The sequence below is a fragment of the Crinia signifera genome, chromosome 3 (assembly GCF_055691185.1).
Source record: "Crinia signifera chromosome 3, ASM5569118v1, whole genome shotgun sequence".
NCBI lineage: Eukaryota > Metazoa > Chordata > Amphibia > Anura > Myobatrachidae > Crinia > Crinia signifera.
This window is the reverse complement of record NC_139219.1, coordinates 222,474,590-222,493,548: the sequence shown is the minus strand read 5'-3', so window position 1 is coordinate 222,493,548 and position 18,959 is coordinate 222,474,590. Positions and strand designations below refer to the sequence as shown.

At 48.6% G+C, this 18,959-nt stretch overlaps 1 protein-coding gene across 1 annotated transcript in view; it reads right to left on the bottom strand.

Moving 5' to 3' along the window:
- The window catches only part of LOC146064247 (receptor-transporting protein 3-like), a 50,516-nt gene that overhangs the window by 15,792 nt on the left and 15,765 nt on the right, over positions 1 to 18,959 (bottom strand). The gene's annotated exons all lie outside the window — the stretch shown is intronic.

Below are 18,959 nucleotides of genomic sequence, written 5' to 3'. Positions count from 1 at the left end.
GGATAGAGCATAGAATATTTTAAATCCAACTCCCTGAGGCGGACTTTGATATCCTTGAATTTTGCTCGGTCCTTCTGAACCTCTAACGGAAAGTCCGGGAAGGCAGAAATCCTCCTGCCATTATAAGCAAAGTCCGCCTTATCCCTAGCCAGTCTCAGCACACAGTCCCGATCTTTGAAATTTAAAAATTTAGCTAATAGGGTGCGAGGTGGACCACCTGGGAGGGGGGCCCGGCCTGGGATGCGATGAGCTCTCTCGATTGCAAACTGCGCGGAGAAGGCCTTGTTGCCAAACATCTGATTTAGCCATTCTTCCAAGAATTTTTCCGGAGCAGCTCCCTCTATACGCTCCTCAAAGCCGATAAAACGAATGTTATTCCGTCTAAGCCTCCCCTCCATGTCAGACATTTTTTGGCGCATGTCAATCATTTGACCACTCATAGATTTCACCTGTGTTTGAAGTGGGGCGACTATATCTTCCACTGCTGAAATGCGATTTTCCACCTCAGTTACTCTTTCGCGGATTTTTTGTGCATCATTTCTCAATAAAGTAATATCTGACTGTACCTTATTGATTTGTTCAAGGAGGCGAGTTTCACAGGTATTAATCGCCTCAAGGACTTGCTGCAGTGTTACTTCTGGGGGTGGCAGATTTTTACTCTCCTTGGTGGGAGTCGACTGAGGGGTGCCTGTCTGGGAGCTACTTCCTGCTTGAGACCGAGCGTACTTCTCAAGTCTGGCCGCCGCAGTATTTTTGCCAGTTTTACTCATAGCGTTGTATTTACTTGTGCAGCTAATAGACAGAAGTCCCTGTGAGTAAACTCACACTTAGTCAACTTAGTCAACTGTCCTCAGAGCCTAGTGCACCTTGTCCTTTTGGCCTAAACTAAGTGTACCACACAGTTTAATGCACACAGTTCCTGCGAGGTAACCTCTTGTCTCTTTTTGAGATGTCAGGAATCACAAATAGCACTCAGTTGTTTTTAGCTGCACGATTACAGTTCTGCAATTGGGCTTTGCCCAGTGAGACTCACCCAGAAGCTTCTATGTCCAAGCTGCCCTTCAAGGAAGTCAGGCCGTCCTCCCTCTCCTTTGGCACCCCTGGCCTGCTTTTTGGTAAGTAGGCACACAAGTAGGCACACAGCGGGTCCACCCGGCGCCTCTCCTCACACACGTGCCCAGGCTGTTTTCCCTGCAGGCTGGGATCTGCTGTGCACCCGACTTAGCTGGCTCTTGGAGCCTTCTCCCGGACCGGCACTGTCACTGGGCGCACACTGAAGGACCCCTTTACATCAGCTGGGATCTTCCCCAGCCCTGCTGTGTCGTCCGGCCGTCCACCTGCACGCTGCTGGCGCTGTACTGCACTGGTCTCCGCGTCTCCCACCCGCCGCGACCAGATGCACGATGTATCTGTCTCCTCCGGTGGCTTCAGCTTCGGAGGACACCGGCCAGGCACCGCCGCGGGCAGCTATTCCGAGGACCCCTGTGGCAGCGTCTGGACTCCGGCACGCCGGGCTTCAGCTCCTACCCACTGCACCGGACCAAAGGTACTCCTCTTGACTCATCCCAGCCAAGAGCCGCATTATAGAGGGGGGCAGCTTTCATGCTATTTTACTTGGAGGCTTGCTGGCACATGGGGCAGAGCTCCATCTACAGCTGTGCACACGGAGGAACACGGACGTACACCCTTACTCACGTCCTGCCGTGGCCACGCCCCCGGCTTAATCACAATGTACTATACAATTGAATGACATATAATGTCATTTATTTACGCCTCCCCCCCCCCCCCCACTATCCACATCATCCCGAAGCATGGCGAGCGGCGGCAGAACGCGTCCGCCCGACCTTTTCATACCCCTACTATCCACGTCGGCATGGAGTTGATTTTATATATTTATGTGGGGGTATGAAAAGGTCGGGCGGACGCGTTCTGCCACCCATCGCTAGGCTCGCCACGAGTGCACTCGCCACGTGGGGGCTGCTTAAATAAATAACATTACATGTCATTTAATTGTATAGTACATTAAATGCCATTATTAGATGTAAAATTGGATCCGATATCTGATCGCATCGCATGCCATACAATAATGGCATGCGATGCGAATTTTTATCAGACCCGATTTTTGTAATGTATTCACTGACAGAGAGCATGAATTACATAGGAAAATCGTATCGAATTGCATGCCATACAATAATGGCATGCAATGCGATTTCACTACCCTGAATAGCCCACTACGCAAATGCCGTGTTGGGCACCGTGCTAGGAAACAAGTACCCTATAAAGCTAATACAAGGTGCTGGATTTGAACTGCAAACTGACAATGTACATTTAGCATAGTATTTGCTATTTCTTGTTATTTATTTCAAAGCAATGGTGACAATTGGGGAAAAAGGGCTTTATTCAAGTTGGATCACATAATCGATCCAGCCAACAGATTCATGATTATCAGAAACTACGCACACGCAGGACCTAATGTGCAGAATGTGTCCTGTGCTCACATTTTAGAAAGGCATTCACAGGGTGGCATTCACAGGGAGGGATGAAGGCAGTCAGCATTTGGGAAAATGGGGGCAAGACCAAGGACTGTCACGTATGCAGTTTCCTTGGCCCCACAATGCACCATGTTGGTGATTGAGCCAGTGGCATAACTATAGAGGGTGCAGGGGGGATCAGCTGCTATGGGGACCGGCAGTTTGGGGGGCCCAAAGCAATCCCACTGCACCCTCTTAAATACAATTTATTTCTTTTTTAGTTTTTTTTTTTCATTACTGGAGTCCCGGCACTTTGGGTCCCGGCTGGTACCGGGTCCAGCAGTTACGTGGAGAGAGGCGGAAGGAGGGAGGTAGGTGCAGTCTGAGTCTTGAAGGAATTCAAGGAAGGAAGTGGAAGGAGGGAGGTGGGGTGTTTGCGTGGGCAGCCTGGTGGTGGGTACATCTGTGCTGTGGTAATGATTGCTGCTAAAAAAATTTTTAGACATAAAGCATTTATATAATGATTTTGTAAAAATAAAATAATAATAATAATTGTGGTCAGAAGAGAACCATGTTTATAATGTAGTTTTCTAAATGCAACACAGCATTAAGAAAAGGTAGGTAACTTTTGTGCTAAAGAAATGTTTGCATGCCACTCTGTAAAACATTTTTAAAAACATATTTCGGTACTTGTGTATTATCACGGCACCCAGTTTTGCTACGTACGGCACTGTAGGGAAATCGCATCTCATCGCATCGCATGGGCCATTTAAGGGTCATGCGATGCAATGCAATTTTTTACTGTCATTTATTCACTGCTCTATCAGCCCCGGGGCATCGCATCGCATGTCCCGCAAAATCGCATGTAGGGAAGCCAATCCCGGGGCATTTTTTCAATCCCGGGATTCGGGATTGAAAAATGCTTAATCCCGGGATTCCCGGGATCCCGGGATTGGCTTTCCTAATAGAAAAATGCCCTGGCTGCCCCGCAATTACTTACATCCATGCAGGGGCAGCTGGGTTGCCGGGTGGGTGGATGGGCGGTCATCTTAAGGAGCCAGGCTGGGGGACGGGTAGTTAATGCTTCTGCTGGCTGACTAGTTGGGTGGGCGGGTGGGTGAGCGGCGCGGTGCGGCTTCTTCATGCTGCCGCCCGTGACGTGAGTGACCTGCTTGCGCAGCGTGACCTCGTCACGCTGAGAGGTCACGCTGCGCGGTATGCTCCTGCTGGCTGGCTAGTTGGGCGGGTGGGCGAGCGGCGGGGTGCTGCCGGGCGTGACGTGAATGACCTGCCTGCCCTGCCTGCGCAGCGTGACCTCGTCACGCTGAGAGGTCACGCTGCGCAGTATGCTCTGCCGGGTGCCGGGAGAAGCCAGGCAGCGTCTGAGCGGGTGCTCAGACGCTGCCTGGCATTAGACTGCGCATGCGCAGTCTAATCCCGAAATCCCGGGATTGGAAACTCCAATCCCGGGATTGAAATCCCTGCCTTTTGGGGGCAAAATCCCGGGATTCCGGCGATCCTGATCCCGGGATTGGCCACCCTAATCGCATGTGATCGCATGCGATTTTATAGGGTGTGCGATGCCATGATACTAGCTATACCATAATATCAATGTATGACATACAATGATGTTTTAGGGCCCCCCCCCCCCCCACTATCAACGTTACCCCGAAGCGTGGCGAGCGGAGGCGTAATGCGTCCTTCGACCTTTTCATTCCCCCACTATCCACGATGGCGTGGAGTTGATCTTATATAGTGTGGCGAGCGCAGCGAGCCACTGAGCCCGAAGCATGGCGAGCGCAGAGAGCCCAGCGAGGGGACGCGGATTACTTTACATGTATTCCGCGTGCGCTCGCCACACTGTATGAAATCAACTCCACGCCGACGTGGATAGTGCTTGCTACGCTCGCCACGCTTCGGGGTGGCGTTGATAGTGGGGGGGGGGGGGGGCTAAAACATTATTGTATGTCATACAATAATTTTATGGTATAGGTAATGTCATGACATCGCACACCCTATAAAATCGCATGCGATTGCATGCGATTTTGCGACAGGTGCGATGCCATGCGAGGCTGAGAGAGCAGTGATCAACTTACATAGGAAAATCGCATCACATCATACATGGCCCATGCGATGCGATGCGATTTTCCTACGTAGAATAGCCCACTAAGCAAATTGCTTAGTGGGCGCCGTGATAATACACAAGTACCCATACTGTATTTCTTATCAAAGTCATTGTTTTGAAAGGTACATTAACACTAAGGGGGTATTACATTTTGGCGCTATATCCGCTGGAGAAAATAGCGACTGACGCCTATTCAATGTAACGTGCGCGGGTGCGTGCGAGCAGTGGTGGTGGGTAGAGCCATCAGCCGGGACCACTGTTTAGAACGGCCACGGCAAAACCCTACTCTCACTTTATTGGCCTTCTCGGGCAGGTGACCGTAGGTTGTGAGGTGCTAGGCTTCTCCTTTAGTCGCTGCGTTCGAAGGAGCGAGTTAAGCCCGCTTCGACCCCGATGCAACAATGTTCTACGATGGTACAAACCTACAGCGACCGTCAGAGACAGGACCAAGAGGATGATCTAACTAACAGGGCCTATATGGACAGAACACCATGGCACCAGGCCAAGGACGGGGAGTGTGACTGAGTCACAGGCACCGGACCAAGTAAAACACACCCGAACATAAAACAGTACGCTTAGAGTAATGGTACCCCAAAACAGGTGTGAGCCCACAACCGTGGGCCTCTCCGAATCATGGAGAGCTGGACTAGGACAATAATAATGATAACTCAGGATAAAGGGCAGATTTCCCGCAGAAATAAAGGGATGAGGAACCAGGCTCCACTGGAACACTTACGTGACCGGACCAAACCCTCCGGCAGCACAGGATCGTAATGTGCACGCCAGGAGCGACTTGGCAGGACGGGATGGAAATACGCTGACTAAGACGGAACCGTATCAAGACTGGAGCAGGACGGAAAAGTGACAGGACCAAGACGGGACTGTAACTGGACCAAAACTGGACTGAGACCAGACCAGGACTGGACGCAGGCCGCAGCAAGATGACAGCTGGACAACAGCTGGACCATGACTGGCCAATGACTGGACCACAGCTGGACAGGACTTCACAGCACAGGGAAACAGCAGTACCGGCACAACAGAGTGCTGCAGGCACTCTGTAGGGAACAATATCACCGGCGGGGCTGAGCTCGGCCAGATCCCTTAAAAGGGTTACGCTGGCCAAACAGCCGCCGCCACCAGACCAATCCCCCTGAGTTTAATACAGCTGGCCGGGCACGCGCAGCCCAGCGTCCCCTCGTTACCGAATACTTCCAGTGTCCCCCGGCCGGAAGATGCTGACTTTAAAACAAGTCGCATCTGTGTTGTTGGAAATGGCTGCGGATTGTCGAACTCACGGACGTTTATCGACAATCCACGGCCTTTTCCGCTAACACTCCCACTTTTCGACACTCGGCAGCTGGAACATTGAATTCTGCCTGTCGAATATTTGTCGAGCTGAGCGAAACCTGCCCAGCATTCCGACTGTCGGGACGTTACTTCAGTCAGAATCCTGGATTGAATACCTCCCTAAGCCACCAATAGCCACAGCAATAGTGTAAACCCTGTTTGGGAGTGATATAGATAATTATACTTATATGTTTGTGGACTTCTATCTTTATATTTTTCTTGGGGACTATAATAGAATGTATTTGGTATGTCCCTCTCACAGAGAGAATATTATAAGCAGAACTTTTCGCAGAAAAGGATTTATGGCTACCTATAAGTGAGAAAGAGGTGGTAGAAGGGAAACACCCCTTCATTCTCTACAGTGGATTCATCTATACAATGGAAAGAGTTAAGGGAATGTGCTAATCTCTTTACAGTTGGGGGAGATATTTCAGAGCAAACTGATTGTACCCGAGAGAGAGTTAAATAAAGTTGGGGTGCGCATGGGCTGTAGTTCAGTTGCCCACTGAAGATGAGTTTATAAAAGTGGAAGCCGGGGAAGTGTCTGGAGCTTTCTCTCTGAGGAGAGTGGTGAGAGAGAAGCAGCCTGCTGCTGGGTGAAGAATTAACTGTTGCTGCGGGGATATTACATGGCTACCTCCGTGTGACACAGAGAAGTTGGGGAGCTGAGGAAAGTGTCAGCTTACCATAGAAAGGGGAAGTGGCTGATTGGAGGAGAAGGCCTGGAGGAAAAGGCAAAATGGGGAGTGGTGAGTGTTTAACCCTGCCCCGCAAACCCAGTACAGCCTCTCTGTCTAATAGGTAACGGCCCCACTGTCACTCTAAACCCAGCCAGCAGAGAAGAGCTAAACCCGGTTATAGAACCAGACATATAAGCAGACAGGAGAAAAAAAAGGGCTAAACCTGGTTCCTAGGACCAGGGGACACCTTAGTGCAGTCAAGAGAGAGATTATGAACTCTTTTAATTTTTCTGGACTTATCACCAATTACTCTGGCAAAAAGAAGAGAGATGAGCAAGATTACTAAAATTCTCAGAGACCACCAGATTAGATATAGATGGGGCTTTCCATTTGCATTACAAGTTAGATCGGAAAATAAAATCCTATCTGCAAGAACTCCGGATGAAGCTCTGCGGATACTTTATTCATTGAAACTACCCTGTCCAAATCCATCTTTAAATGCTCACACATGACCAATTCGAAAATCCTCCCCCCCCCCCCCCCCCCCCCCCCGAGAGAGGATTGGCAGACAGTGGGCTCAAGCTCTAGAGTTATAACTTGAAATTCTTAAAAATTCATACTATAAGTAATTATTTTAGTAATAGTAAAAGTAAAAATAAGTCAGAACACTTCTTCATGCTATCACGTCACGTGGATGTGATTTACAAGGATGTGTATCTGACGGAGTCTACTGGTTTTTTAGTTAAGTGTCAGACGATATTTTTAAACTGTATCTCAGATAGCAATTATAGGGGTATTGGTAATAGAGTAAATCTGAATAAGACACAGCATAATTCATAATTGATCATAATTGGTCTGGTTTAAATACTTTGAGATGTAATTTTTGATCTCGAATTGTTTAAAATGTTTAATTTATAATTGGGGTTAAGTACCCCTTTTTAATTCAGTTTTTTTAATTCAGTAATTCAGTTTGACTGATCCATGCAGGCTAAAGCCAAATACGACAGGAAAATAAAGTGTATTTTCCTGCCGTATATTCGCAGCCATTTCACACCAATTAGTAGGCGTATTTTCAATACGGCTGCTTAGTAAATCAGGAGTCACCATTCTTTTGAATGGTGATTCCTGTCGTATTCTAACGATGGTGTATGCATTCGTATTTGTAAATACAAATAAGAAAGTCCCATCAATATGAATACGAATATTTGTATTTTTGGCAAAAATACAAATACACCCCAAAAATTCGTATTTTCCTAGGAAAATACATTTTTTTCCTACGAATTCATATTACAAAATTTCCTAATCTGTGTCTGCTAGGCTCCCCGCCCTGTGCGGCCACGTCACCATGACAACCGGGAGGCAAGCTGTACCGGGACACAGGCTGGAGGCATGGCATGCTCAGCAGCAGCATCAGGGGGCCTGCCCGGCACTCTGCTTCCGGTATAAAGATCTTGTGCGGGCGTCGGCCACTTGCTGCTGAATCTTAGCCAGATAGTCAGTGAGCCTGTTCCTGAGAAATACCAGTTAGTTAGAACTGTATTGTATTCTGTATTGCTTGCTAGTTTACTGCCAAATAGGTCTTGGAATACAGTGTTCAATCCGTCTGATCCAGACCTAGCAGTAAACGGGACTCGGCCATTTGATTTGCTGGGGTCCCTGTTCCACACTGTGGATCCAGTAAGTCTGTGGCTGTGCTCCCAGACCTGCCTTGTCCTTCCTCATTGTGTAGTGCTTCCAGGTGTCAGGTTGGTGGCAGTAAGCTGAACCGGTGTACTGCAAGGGAGGCTAGGCCTGTGGGTACACTCCTACGGTCCTTATTCCCATCTATGACCTAGGAGCTGATAGCCTTATTTGCTTGTAACCCTCCTGGGTTCAGTGGTTGCCCTTAGCAACCGCACTTCAGTTGCTATCCACGTGTTGAAGCATAACATCTCGCTCCACCGTTTCTGCTTTATTAAATCTGAGCATATACTCCACGCTAGTAAGACATTCTGTCTGTAGAGCCCTCGGCTCCCTAGTCTCCGTTTGTGTCTGTAAGTTAACCCACTACCTTCTGAGTAGGTAGTGTGTAGTTCCCAAACATACAAGAAGTGGGATGTTTCCAAATCTCCGGCGCAATACTTGAATACAGGTGAGTCTGAAAGTCCCCAGATATCTTCACAATTTTCAATTAATAGTTCTCAAAGGAAGAGAAGAAGAACGGGATCAGTTGTTATACTGATTCATATTATATAAATTATTAATGAGGCATATGCACAAGATGGATAAATGGGCGTACCCCACTCACGGTAAGTATAGCAGTGTACAGGCACGTAGCGGTTTCTTTCGACCTGGTCCTTTAATCTTCCTTTTTCCTTGTGATTTTCCTCTTTTAGATGCAGATGTTTCCACTCGGTGAGTTGTGTAAAATATGAAAATAAAAGTTCCAGATTAGTGTATGAGTTAATAGCGTAATATAACACCCCGTGTGGTCTGGAGAAAAAAACTAGGTGGTCGTACCTTACTCACCCAAGAAAAGAGTAAGATACGTGTATAAAGGTATCTTTATTTGGTGTATATATTAGATCCAGTCATGAGTTGTGCGTACCGCACTTACGTGAAGAAGAGCTGGGTATATGCCCGTAGCGTGTTCTTGTATTCACTGTGTGTCCACTGTCATCATTAGAACCCCAAGGGATTTTTTTTCCTCGATAGGGATGTGATGGAAATGGATGAAAAAAAATAATATTGGTGTCTGAATATATGATTGAAACCAATCTATTCAGAGTAACACCGCATGTGGTTTGAAGAGAGATAGTGATCGTACCTTACTCACCCAAGAATAGAGTAAGATACACCTATAAAGGTATCTTTAAGGTGGAAATTTGGAAGATCTAAGTTGAGAGGAATAAGTTGTGCGTACCGCACTTACGTGTCAAAATGCTGGATATATGCACGTAGCGTGTTCTTGTTTTCACTATGTGTCCATGGTCACCATAGGAGCCAATTTTTTCTCAGCATAAATAAAAAAAAAAAAAAAATGATGATAGGACAGTATTAGTGCCTAATATATAGTGTTACTACAATAAGCAGGTAGGTGGAAGCCGTAGAGCTTAAAGGATGAAATAGTGGGGGTACTAGATGGCGTACCGTGACTCACACTGTGACGTGTAGAGGGACACCCAAAAAGGTTTCTTTAACAGGGAAGAGGAATTTCACCACCTTTCGTGATTATGTGGATAAGTAGAATTATTAAATACCCAGAAATGATGCAACAGATGAATGATGTGCGTACCAAAACTTACACATTTGTAAGTATAACACCTCCTGTCAGGGTTTCTTTACAGCAATGGTGATTTTTTCCAAAAGGTTGTTTTTAACCACGAGGAGATGATATTCTTAAAAAAGTCTTTATTTATACAGTAAAAAAAACTTATAAAAAATCCTCCATCCCAACAATGGAAGGATATACAAAGAGTCCCAAAATTCAGCAGCAAGAAAAACAGTCCAAAAAAACTTTGACCCAAATTTTTTTTTAAAAAGTTAAAAATACATACAATAAATCCATAAGGTATCCGGAATGGTGAAGGAAATGATGGCTGCTCACTCTCCACAGTACTTGTCGACGCGTTTCGGTGTCTAGGAACACCTTTTTCAAGTCTGTTCGTTCAGTACCCTTGGCATCAGAAATTGGGATCTGTGGGTTAAACGGGGAACCATTGTCCCAAGGTAGAATTACTTCCCGAACCTGTCAGATTCCTTTGTTTATTGGGACTACGCACTCGGAGAGTTTATCTTTTTATTTGACTGTTTGTTCTTTTGCCCCACTGGTTTTGTGGTTACCCTGGTTGAGGGCCCATAATCCTCAGTTTGATTGGGTCTCTGGGGAGATTCTTAGTTGGGGTAGTGATTGCTCCAAGGGTTGCTTGCGCCTTACAGTCAGTCTCTTGCAGCTAAGTTTACCAGGGTTGCCAGAGTGTTATGCAGAATGCGTAGATGTATTCTCAAAAAAATTTGCAAAGGAACTACCGCCCCATCGCCCTTATGACTGTACCATTGATTTGCTGATTGATGCTAAACGTCCCAAGAGCAGGTTATACTCTCTGTCACATCCTGAGACTCAGGCTATGACAGAGTACATTCAGGAAAACTGGCTAAGGGATTTATCAGACCCTCACAGTCCCGAGTAAGTTCGGGGTTCTTCTTTGTTGTTAAAAACGGTTTGTTACGTCCTTGCATTGACTTCAGGGAACTGAACCGTGTCACGATTAAGAACTCGTACCCACTGCCTCTTATTTCAGTTTCGTTCGACCAGCTTCGAACTGCTACCATTTTTTTGAAAATTGATTTGCGTGGTGCTTACAATCTGATCCAGATAAGAGGGGGATGAATGGAAGACTGCTTTTAATACCCATTCGGGGCACTATGAATATTTATTTAGTGATGCCTTTTGGGCTTTCCAATGCCCCAGCAGTCTTGAACAATGTTCTCAGAGAATATCTTGATAGGTTTCTTGTGGTATACCTAGATGACATCCTAATTTTCTCCCATTCTCTGGAAAAACATCGGAATCATGTACACTTAGTCCTCCAGAAACTCAGAGACCACCAGCTGAGGGCAAAGCTGGAGAAATACGAATTTGAGGTTCAGCAAATAGCATTTCTGGGGTATATCATCTCTGCAGGGGGTTTCCAGATGGAGAGTTCTAAGGTGCAGTCAGTCCTGGATTGGGTGCAGCCTACTAGTTTGAAGGCACTCCAGCACTTCTTGGGCTTCGCAAATTTCTATAGGCGATTTATTCCGGGATTTTCGTTTATAGTGGCACCTTTGGTGGGATTCACAAAAAAGGGGGCGGATGTAGCTCACTGGTCTTGTGAGGCCAAAGGGGCTTTTGCCCGCCTCAAAAGGGCATTTGTCTCGGCCAAGGTGCTATGACACCCAGATTCAGAGCGTCCTTTTGTTGTGGAGGTGGATGCCTCTGAGATGGGTATTGGGGCAGTACTCTCTCAGATGGGGGTATCTGATAATCGCCTTCATCCGTGTGCTTACTACAGTATTCCCGTAAATTCTCATCTGCCGAGATGAATCATGATGTAGGGAATCGGGAGTTGTTGGCTATAAAGGATGCACTTGAAGAGTGGAGACACTGGCTGGAGGGGGCTAAGTTTGTGGCCTCTATCCTTACGACCATAAAAATTTGGCATATCTGGAGTCAGCAAACGGCTCAATGCCAGACAGGCGCGATGGGCCTTGTTTTTTGCCCGCTTAAATTTTTTGATTCGCGTTGGATCCCTTTCCATAGAGTATAGGTAAGTATATAGATACAGGCTGCCTTAGGAATAAACTCCTTTGCTGAAATTCACTGGTTAATCCTAGCACTGCAGAAAGTCTATGTGGGAAGCTGTCAGCACAATGGGCCTTATTTTAGTTCACTCTTAGAGGCAAATTCCTTCTCAAATGGACAAAACCATGTGCACTGCGGGTGGGGAGATGTAACTTGTGCAGATAGAATTAGATTTGGGTGGGGTTTTTCGGTACTCTTTACTTAGTACGGCGCCCGTCGCGGGCATCGCGGGTACATTTATGTATGGCCGCGACGCGACCGACGCGATGCCCGCGATTTCCCATTGAAATCAATGTAAAACATGAAAATCGTGTCGGTCGCGTCGCGGCTGGCCATAAACGTACCCGCGATGCCCGCGACGCGATGCTCCCGATTTCCCATAGGAAGCAATGTTAAAAGCCGCGATGGACCCGATTTTAGTGTTAAATGCCTCAATCCACCCGATTTGGCCATAGGAATCAATGTTAAATGGGCCACAGAGCCCATTAACCCTTAAATTTCCCCCCAAATTTTTAACGCCACCCCACGATCCACGCCAACCCGAAGCGTGGCGAGCGCAGCGAGCCCGCGAGGGGCGGCGGTACGCGTCCTCCGACCTTTTCATGCCCTACTATCCACGTCGGCGTGGTGTGAGAATAGAATAGTGTGGCGAGCGCAGCGAGCCACCGAGCCCGAAGCGTGGCGAGCGCAGCGAGCCCCGCGAGGGGACGTGGATACCTTCACAGTTATACGCGTCCCCTCGCGGGCTTCACAGGTGTCCGTGGCGACCCGGACACCTGTGAAGCCCGCGAGGGGACGCGTCTACCTGTGAAGGTATCCGCGTCCCCTCGCGGGGCTCGCTGCGCTCGCCACGCTTCGGGCTCGGTGGCTCGCTGCGCTCGCCACACTATTCTATTCTCACACCACGCCGACGTGGATAGTAGGGCATGAAAAGGTCGGAGGACGCGTACCGCCGCCCCTCGCGGGCTCGCTGTGCTCGCCACGCTTCGGGTTGGCGTGGATTGTGGGGTGGCGTCAAAAATTGGGGGGGACATTTAAGGGTTAATTGGGCCTAATTCAGGGTTAATATGGCCAAATCGGGTCAATTGAGCCATTTAACAGTGAAATCGCGGTCAATCAGCTTTTTTAACATTGTTCCCTATGGGAAAATCGCGGTGATCGCGGTCATCGCGGGCATCGCGACCATCCAATTTTACCCGCGATGCCCGCGATCACCGCGATTTTTACCCGCGATGACCACGATTTTGATCGTTGGCGCCCTTCTAGGTAAAGAGTACCGGTTTTTCTTTAAAGTGAGATCTATATTGCAGTGTAGAAATAAAGCAGTCATTCAGTATCCCTGCACCGAAACAAAATAACTCACCCAAATCTAATTCTATCTGCACCTGTTACATCTGCCCCCTGCAGTGCACATGCTTTTTTTCCCATCTGAGAAGGAGTTTGCCTCTAAGGGTGTTCGTATTTGTAATACGGCCGCTTATTAGCGTAAAACGCCCGCGAATGGCGTGCCAAATACAGCAGGAAAATACAGTTGATTTTCCTGTCGTATTTGGCAGAAGTCTACACAGATCAGTCCGATCCGTGCAGGCTTCAGTGTTAAAAAAAATAGACAAATTAATTAATTAAAAAAACGGCGTGGGGTCCCCCCCCACAGCCGTAACCAGCACCAGGCTGAAAGAGCCGGGCTGGTAATAAAAAATCAGGAAACCTGGCAAATAGGGCTTCGCTGATTTTTTAAAACCAGCCCCAGGCTCCAGGTCCAGGCATGTTAAATGCACCCCCACGCCACCCCCCACTATAAACGTGAACCCGAAGCGTGGCGAGCGCAGCGTGGCCGCGAGGGGCGGCGGTACGCGTCCTACGACCTTTTCATACCTCCACTATCCACGTTGGCGTGGAGTTGATTTTATAAAGTGTGGCGAGCGAATGGGGGTGCATTTAAGCACCCATTTGGGTGCTTAAAAGTACCCTTTAGGGTGCTTATACAATTTTTCATCCTATAGGGGGCAAAAATCGCGTCGCATCGCATGCCATCAGGTGTATGGCATGCGATGCTTTGCGATAAAAACATTGCGCGACCAACATCGGGGGCGCCGCTATAATACACAAGTACCCACTTTAATACACGTCTTCTTTCTTTCAGTTTTTACAGAACAGGTTATTCAGGAACAAGGCTCAGAATGCGTGTACACAAATATTTGAATATGAGGAGTGTGACCGGGACAGCATATTTTTACATGAGGATAATGAAGATCCAGCCAAGGTTTTAGAGCAGCAGCAGCAGCAGGAAAATTAGATCCAGTCCAAGTTTTCTAAACTGATGTGATCAAGGTTTGGTTGATTAGAAGAACATGTGGCTTCCTGTTATGTGTGTCCAGGGCATGAGGGCAATGCTGAAAAACAGCTGGATGATAGGAAGGCAATGTAATATCGCTGCGCTGCGCTCGCCTCGCTGCGCTCGCCACACTATTCTATTCTCACACCACGCCGACGTGGATAGTAGGGCATGAAAAGGTCGGAGGACGCGTACCGCCGCCCCTCGCGGGCTCGCTGCGCTCGCCACGCTTCGGGTTGGCGTGGATTGTGGGGTGGCGTCAAAAATTGGGGGGGACATTTAAGGGTTAATTGGGCCTAATTCAGGGTTAATATGGCCAAATCGGGTCAATTGAGCCATTTAACAGTGAAATCGCGGTCAATCAGCTTTTTTAACATTGTTCCCTATGGGAAAATCGCGGTGATCGCGGTCATCGCGGGCATCGCGACCATCCAATTTTACCCGCGATGCCCGCGATCACCGCGATTTTTACCCGCGATGACCACGATTTTGATCGTTGGCGCCCTTCTAGGTAAAGAGTACCGGTTTTTCTTTAAAGTGAGATCTATATTGCAGTGTAGAAATAAAGCAGTCATTCAGTATCCCTGCACCGAAACAAAATAACTCACCCAAATCTAATTCTATCTGCACCTGTTACATCTGCCCCCTGCAGTGCACATGCTTTTTTTCCCATCTGAGAAGGAGTTTGCCTCTAAGGGTGTTCGTATTTGTAATACGGCCGCTTATTAGCGTAAAACGCCCGCGAATGGCGTGCCAAATACAGCAGGAAAATACAGTTGATTTTCCTGTCGTATTTGGCAGAAGTCTACACAGATCAGTCCGATCCGTGCAGGCTTCAGTGTTAAAAAAAATAGACAAATTAATTAATTAAAAAAACGGCGTGGGGTCCCCCCCCACAGCCGTAACCAGCACCAGGCTGAAAGAGCCGGGCTGGTAATAAAAAATCAGGAAACCTGGCAAATAGGGCTTCGCTGATTTTTTAAAACCAGCCCCAGGCTCCAGGTCCAGGCATGTTAAATGCACCCCCACGCCACCCCCCACTATAAACGTGAACCCGAAGCGTGGCGAGCGCAGCGTGGCCGCGAGGGGCGGCGGTACGCGTCCTACGACCTTTTCATACCTCCACTATCCACGTTGGCGTGGAGTTGATTTTATAAAGTGTGGCGAGCGAATGGGGGTGCATTTAAGCACCCATTTGGGTGCTTAAAAGTACCCTTTAGGGTGCTTATACAATTTTTCATCCTATAGGGGGCAAAAATCGCGTCGCATCGCATGCCATCAGGTGTATGGCATGCGATGCTTTGCGATAAAAACATTGCGCGACCAACATCGGGGGCGCCGCTATAATACACAAGTACCCACTTTAATACACGTCTTCTTTCTTTCAGTTTTTACAGAACAGGTTATTCAGGAACAAGGCTCAGAATGCGTGTACACAAATATTTGAATATGAGGAGTGTGACCGGGACAGCATATTTTTACATGAGGATAATGAAGATCCAGCCAAGGTTTTAGAGCAGCAGCAGCAGGAAAATTAGATCCAGTCCAAGTTTTCTAAACTGATGTGATCAAGGTTTGGTTGATTAGAAGAACATGTGGCTTCCTGTTATGTGTGTCCAGGGCATGAGGGCAATGCTGAAAAGCAGCTGGATGATAGGAAGGCAATGTAATATCATGTTAGGTGCTTTGGACTGTACTCTCACTGTAAAATCTGTGGAAAATCCTCAGATGTTGCAACCTTGTTTGCAAAGCTAGTAACCTGGTATGCTGTTTAACTGCTACAAAATAAAGGCATAGTCTTTATCTATATCCAGTGTACTGTATGTGATTCAGTGTCACAGTATACAGTATGTGAAAAAAGTTATTAATCATTGACTTTGTCACGCTTAAGTAACATAATTAAACCACAATGCAATCCTACACTACTATAATACCATCTAATAAATACAATCAATAATAAATACCAGGGCCGAAACTAGGGTTTCCAGCGCCCGGGGCAAGGCATACCTCCCAACTTTTGGAGCTTCGTAGTCGGGACGCTGCTGCGAAATTTTCGGGGGTGTGGCCTAATTTGGGGGCGTGGTCTATACTCGCGGCTCTCCCGCGAGGCCACGCCCCCATTTTGCCGCTATGGGGGCATGACCCAGAGGCTCTGTGAGCCTCTAGCCATGCCCCCAGCCCCCTGGCTGCAAGAATAGACGCGTTTATTCCCCGCTGACAGGGGGGGACCGGACCAAATGACGCCTTGTCCCTGGCGCCCCCTCCCCGCACAGTCCTCTCACCGCCACGGCTGCTGTCCTTCTCCTCCTCATCCCATGCTGCTGCTGTCACCAGTGACCCGCCGTCCGACTCAGCCATGTGCGTCCTGCTGTGAATGGCCAGGCTGGGTCACGTGGGGCGGCGGCGGACAGCTGGGTGTGGCTGACCGCGGTCTGTGCAGCTGCCTGCTCTCCGGGCTTCCTCGCTCAGCCTCCTCTCCTCCTTTCACGCCGCAGCATGTGAGGCAAGAATGGTGTAGCCGCTGTAGCGGCATCTTACTTTGACTCCGTCCGTCTCCTACTAGCGCTGCGGCGGGAAGCGCTGATGACTTCAAAAAGACTTGCCGGACACTGATTCAGCCAATCAGCGTCCGGCAAGTCTTTTCAAAGTCATCAGCGCTTCCTGCAGCCGCGCTAGTAGGAGACGGACGGAGTCAAAGTAACATGCCGCTACAGCATCTGCACCTGTCACCGGACCTCCGCTGGCTGTCCCCGGACCTCACAGCGCCCCCCACTTCCAGCGCCCGGTGCGCGTCACCCCAAAGCCCCCCCCCCCTAGTTACGGCCCTGTAAATACAATACAAAACATCTTCAAAAATAGTATTGGTACTTGTGTATTTTGGCGGCGCCCATCGCATCGCATACCATAACGTATACGATGGTATGCGATGCGACGCGATATCGTACGATAGTGCACGTTGGCATACAATTTTGAAATTGTATGCCATTGTACATGGCATACAATGCCATACGATGCGATGCGATGCGATGCGATTAAACATTGTATAAGCACCCTAATGGGTGCTTATACAATGTTAAGCACCCAATTGGGTGCTTACAATGTTAAATGCACCCCCACGCCACCCCCCCACTAAAAACGTGAACCCGAAGTGTGGCGAGCGCAGCGAGCCCACGAGGGGCGGCGGTACGCGTCCTACGACCTTTTCATACCCCCACTATCCACGTTGGCGTGGAGTCGAGAATAGAATAGTGTGGCGAGCGCAGCGAGCCACCGAGCCCGAAGCGTGGCGAGCGGACGCGGATACCTGTGAAGCCCGCGAAGGGACGGGTTTACCTGTGAAGGTATCCGCGTCCACTCGCGGGGCTCGCTGCGCTCGCCACGCTTTGGGCTCGGTGGCTCGCTGCGCTCGCCACACTATTCTATTCTCAACTCCACGCCGACGTGGATAGTGGGGGTATGAAAAGGTCGTAGGACGCGTACCGCCGCCAATCGCGGGCTCGCTGCGTTCGCCACGCTTCGGGTTCACGTTTATAGTGGGGGGGTGGCGTGGGGGTGCATTTAACATTGTAAGCACCCATTTGGGTGCTCAAAAGCACCCTTTAGGGTGCTTATACGATTTTTGGTCGTATAGGGGGTCAAAATCGCGTTGCATCGCATCGTATGCCATCGGGTGCATGGCATGCGATGCGATCTGTCCGTCGTATGACGGACATCGGGGGCGCCGCCAAAATACACAAGTACCATAGTATTTGATATATACCAAGATTTAGATTGAATCCTACAGATATGTTGAGATTAGAGATGAGTGGTCCAAATTCAGTGGAATGTAAACCGCTCCAAACAGTGCCCCCCGAGCTTTCTGGCTGTGCTCAGAAACCCGATCGCGGCCGAATGCCATAATTTCATGTAGGATTCTAGTGAGACGCCAAGTCCTTATAGGCTCGGCGTCTCGAGAATTTGGTGACATTTCTCCCCATACTTCCCAAGCAGCGCACAAATCTGCGCTACTTGTGTCGGCAACTGGTGTGGGCATATGTATAATCAGCACTACTAGTGTCAGCAACTGGTGTGGGCATATGTACAGCCAGCAGTACTATTGTCGGCAAATGGTGTGGACATATGTACAGGCAGCTCTACTAGTGTCGGCATCTGGTGTGGGCATATGTATAATCAGCGCTACTAGTGTTGGCAACTGGTGTGGACATATGTACAGGCAGCGCTACTAGTGTTGGCAACTGTTGTGGGCCTATGTACAAGCAGCGCTAATAGCGTTGGCAACTTGTGTGGGCATATGTACAGGCAGCGTTACTAGCGTCGGCAACTGGTGTGGGCATATGTATCAGCAGCGCTACTAGCGTCGCCAACTGGTGTGGGCATATGTATAGGCAGCGCTACTAGTGTCGGCAACTGACGTAGGCATATGTACAAGCAGCGCTAAAAGTGTCAGCAACTGGTGTAGGCATATGTATAGGCAGCGCTACTAGTGTCGGCAACTGGTGTGGGCATATGTATGGGCAGCACTATTAATGTTGGCAACTGGTGTGGGCATATGTATAATCAGCGCTACTAGTGTCGGCAACTCCTGTAGACATATGTACAGGCAGCACTACTAGTTTCAGCAACTGGTGTGGGCATATGTACAGCCAGCAGTACTACTGTCGGCAACTGGTGTGGACAT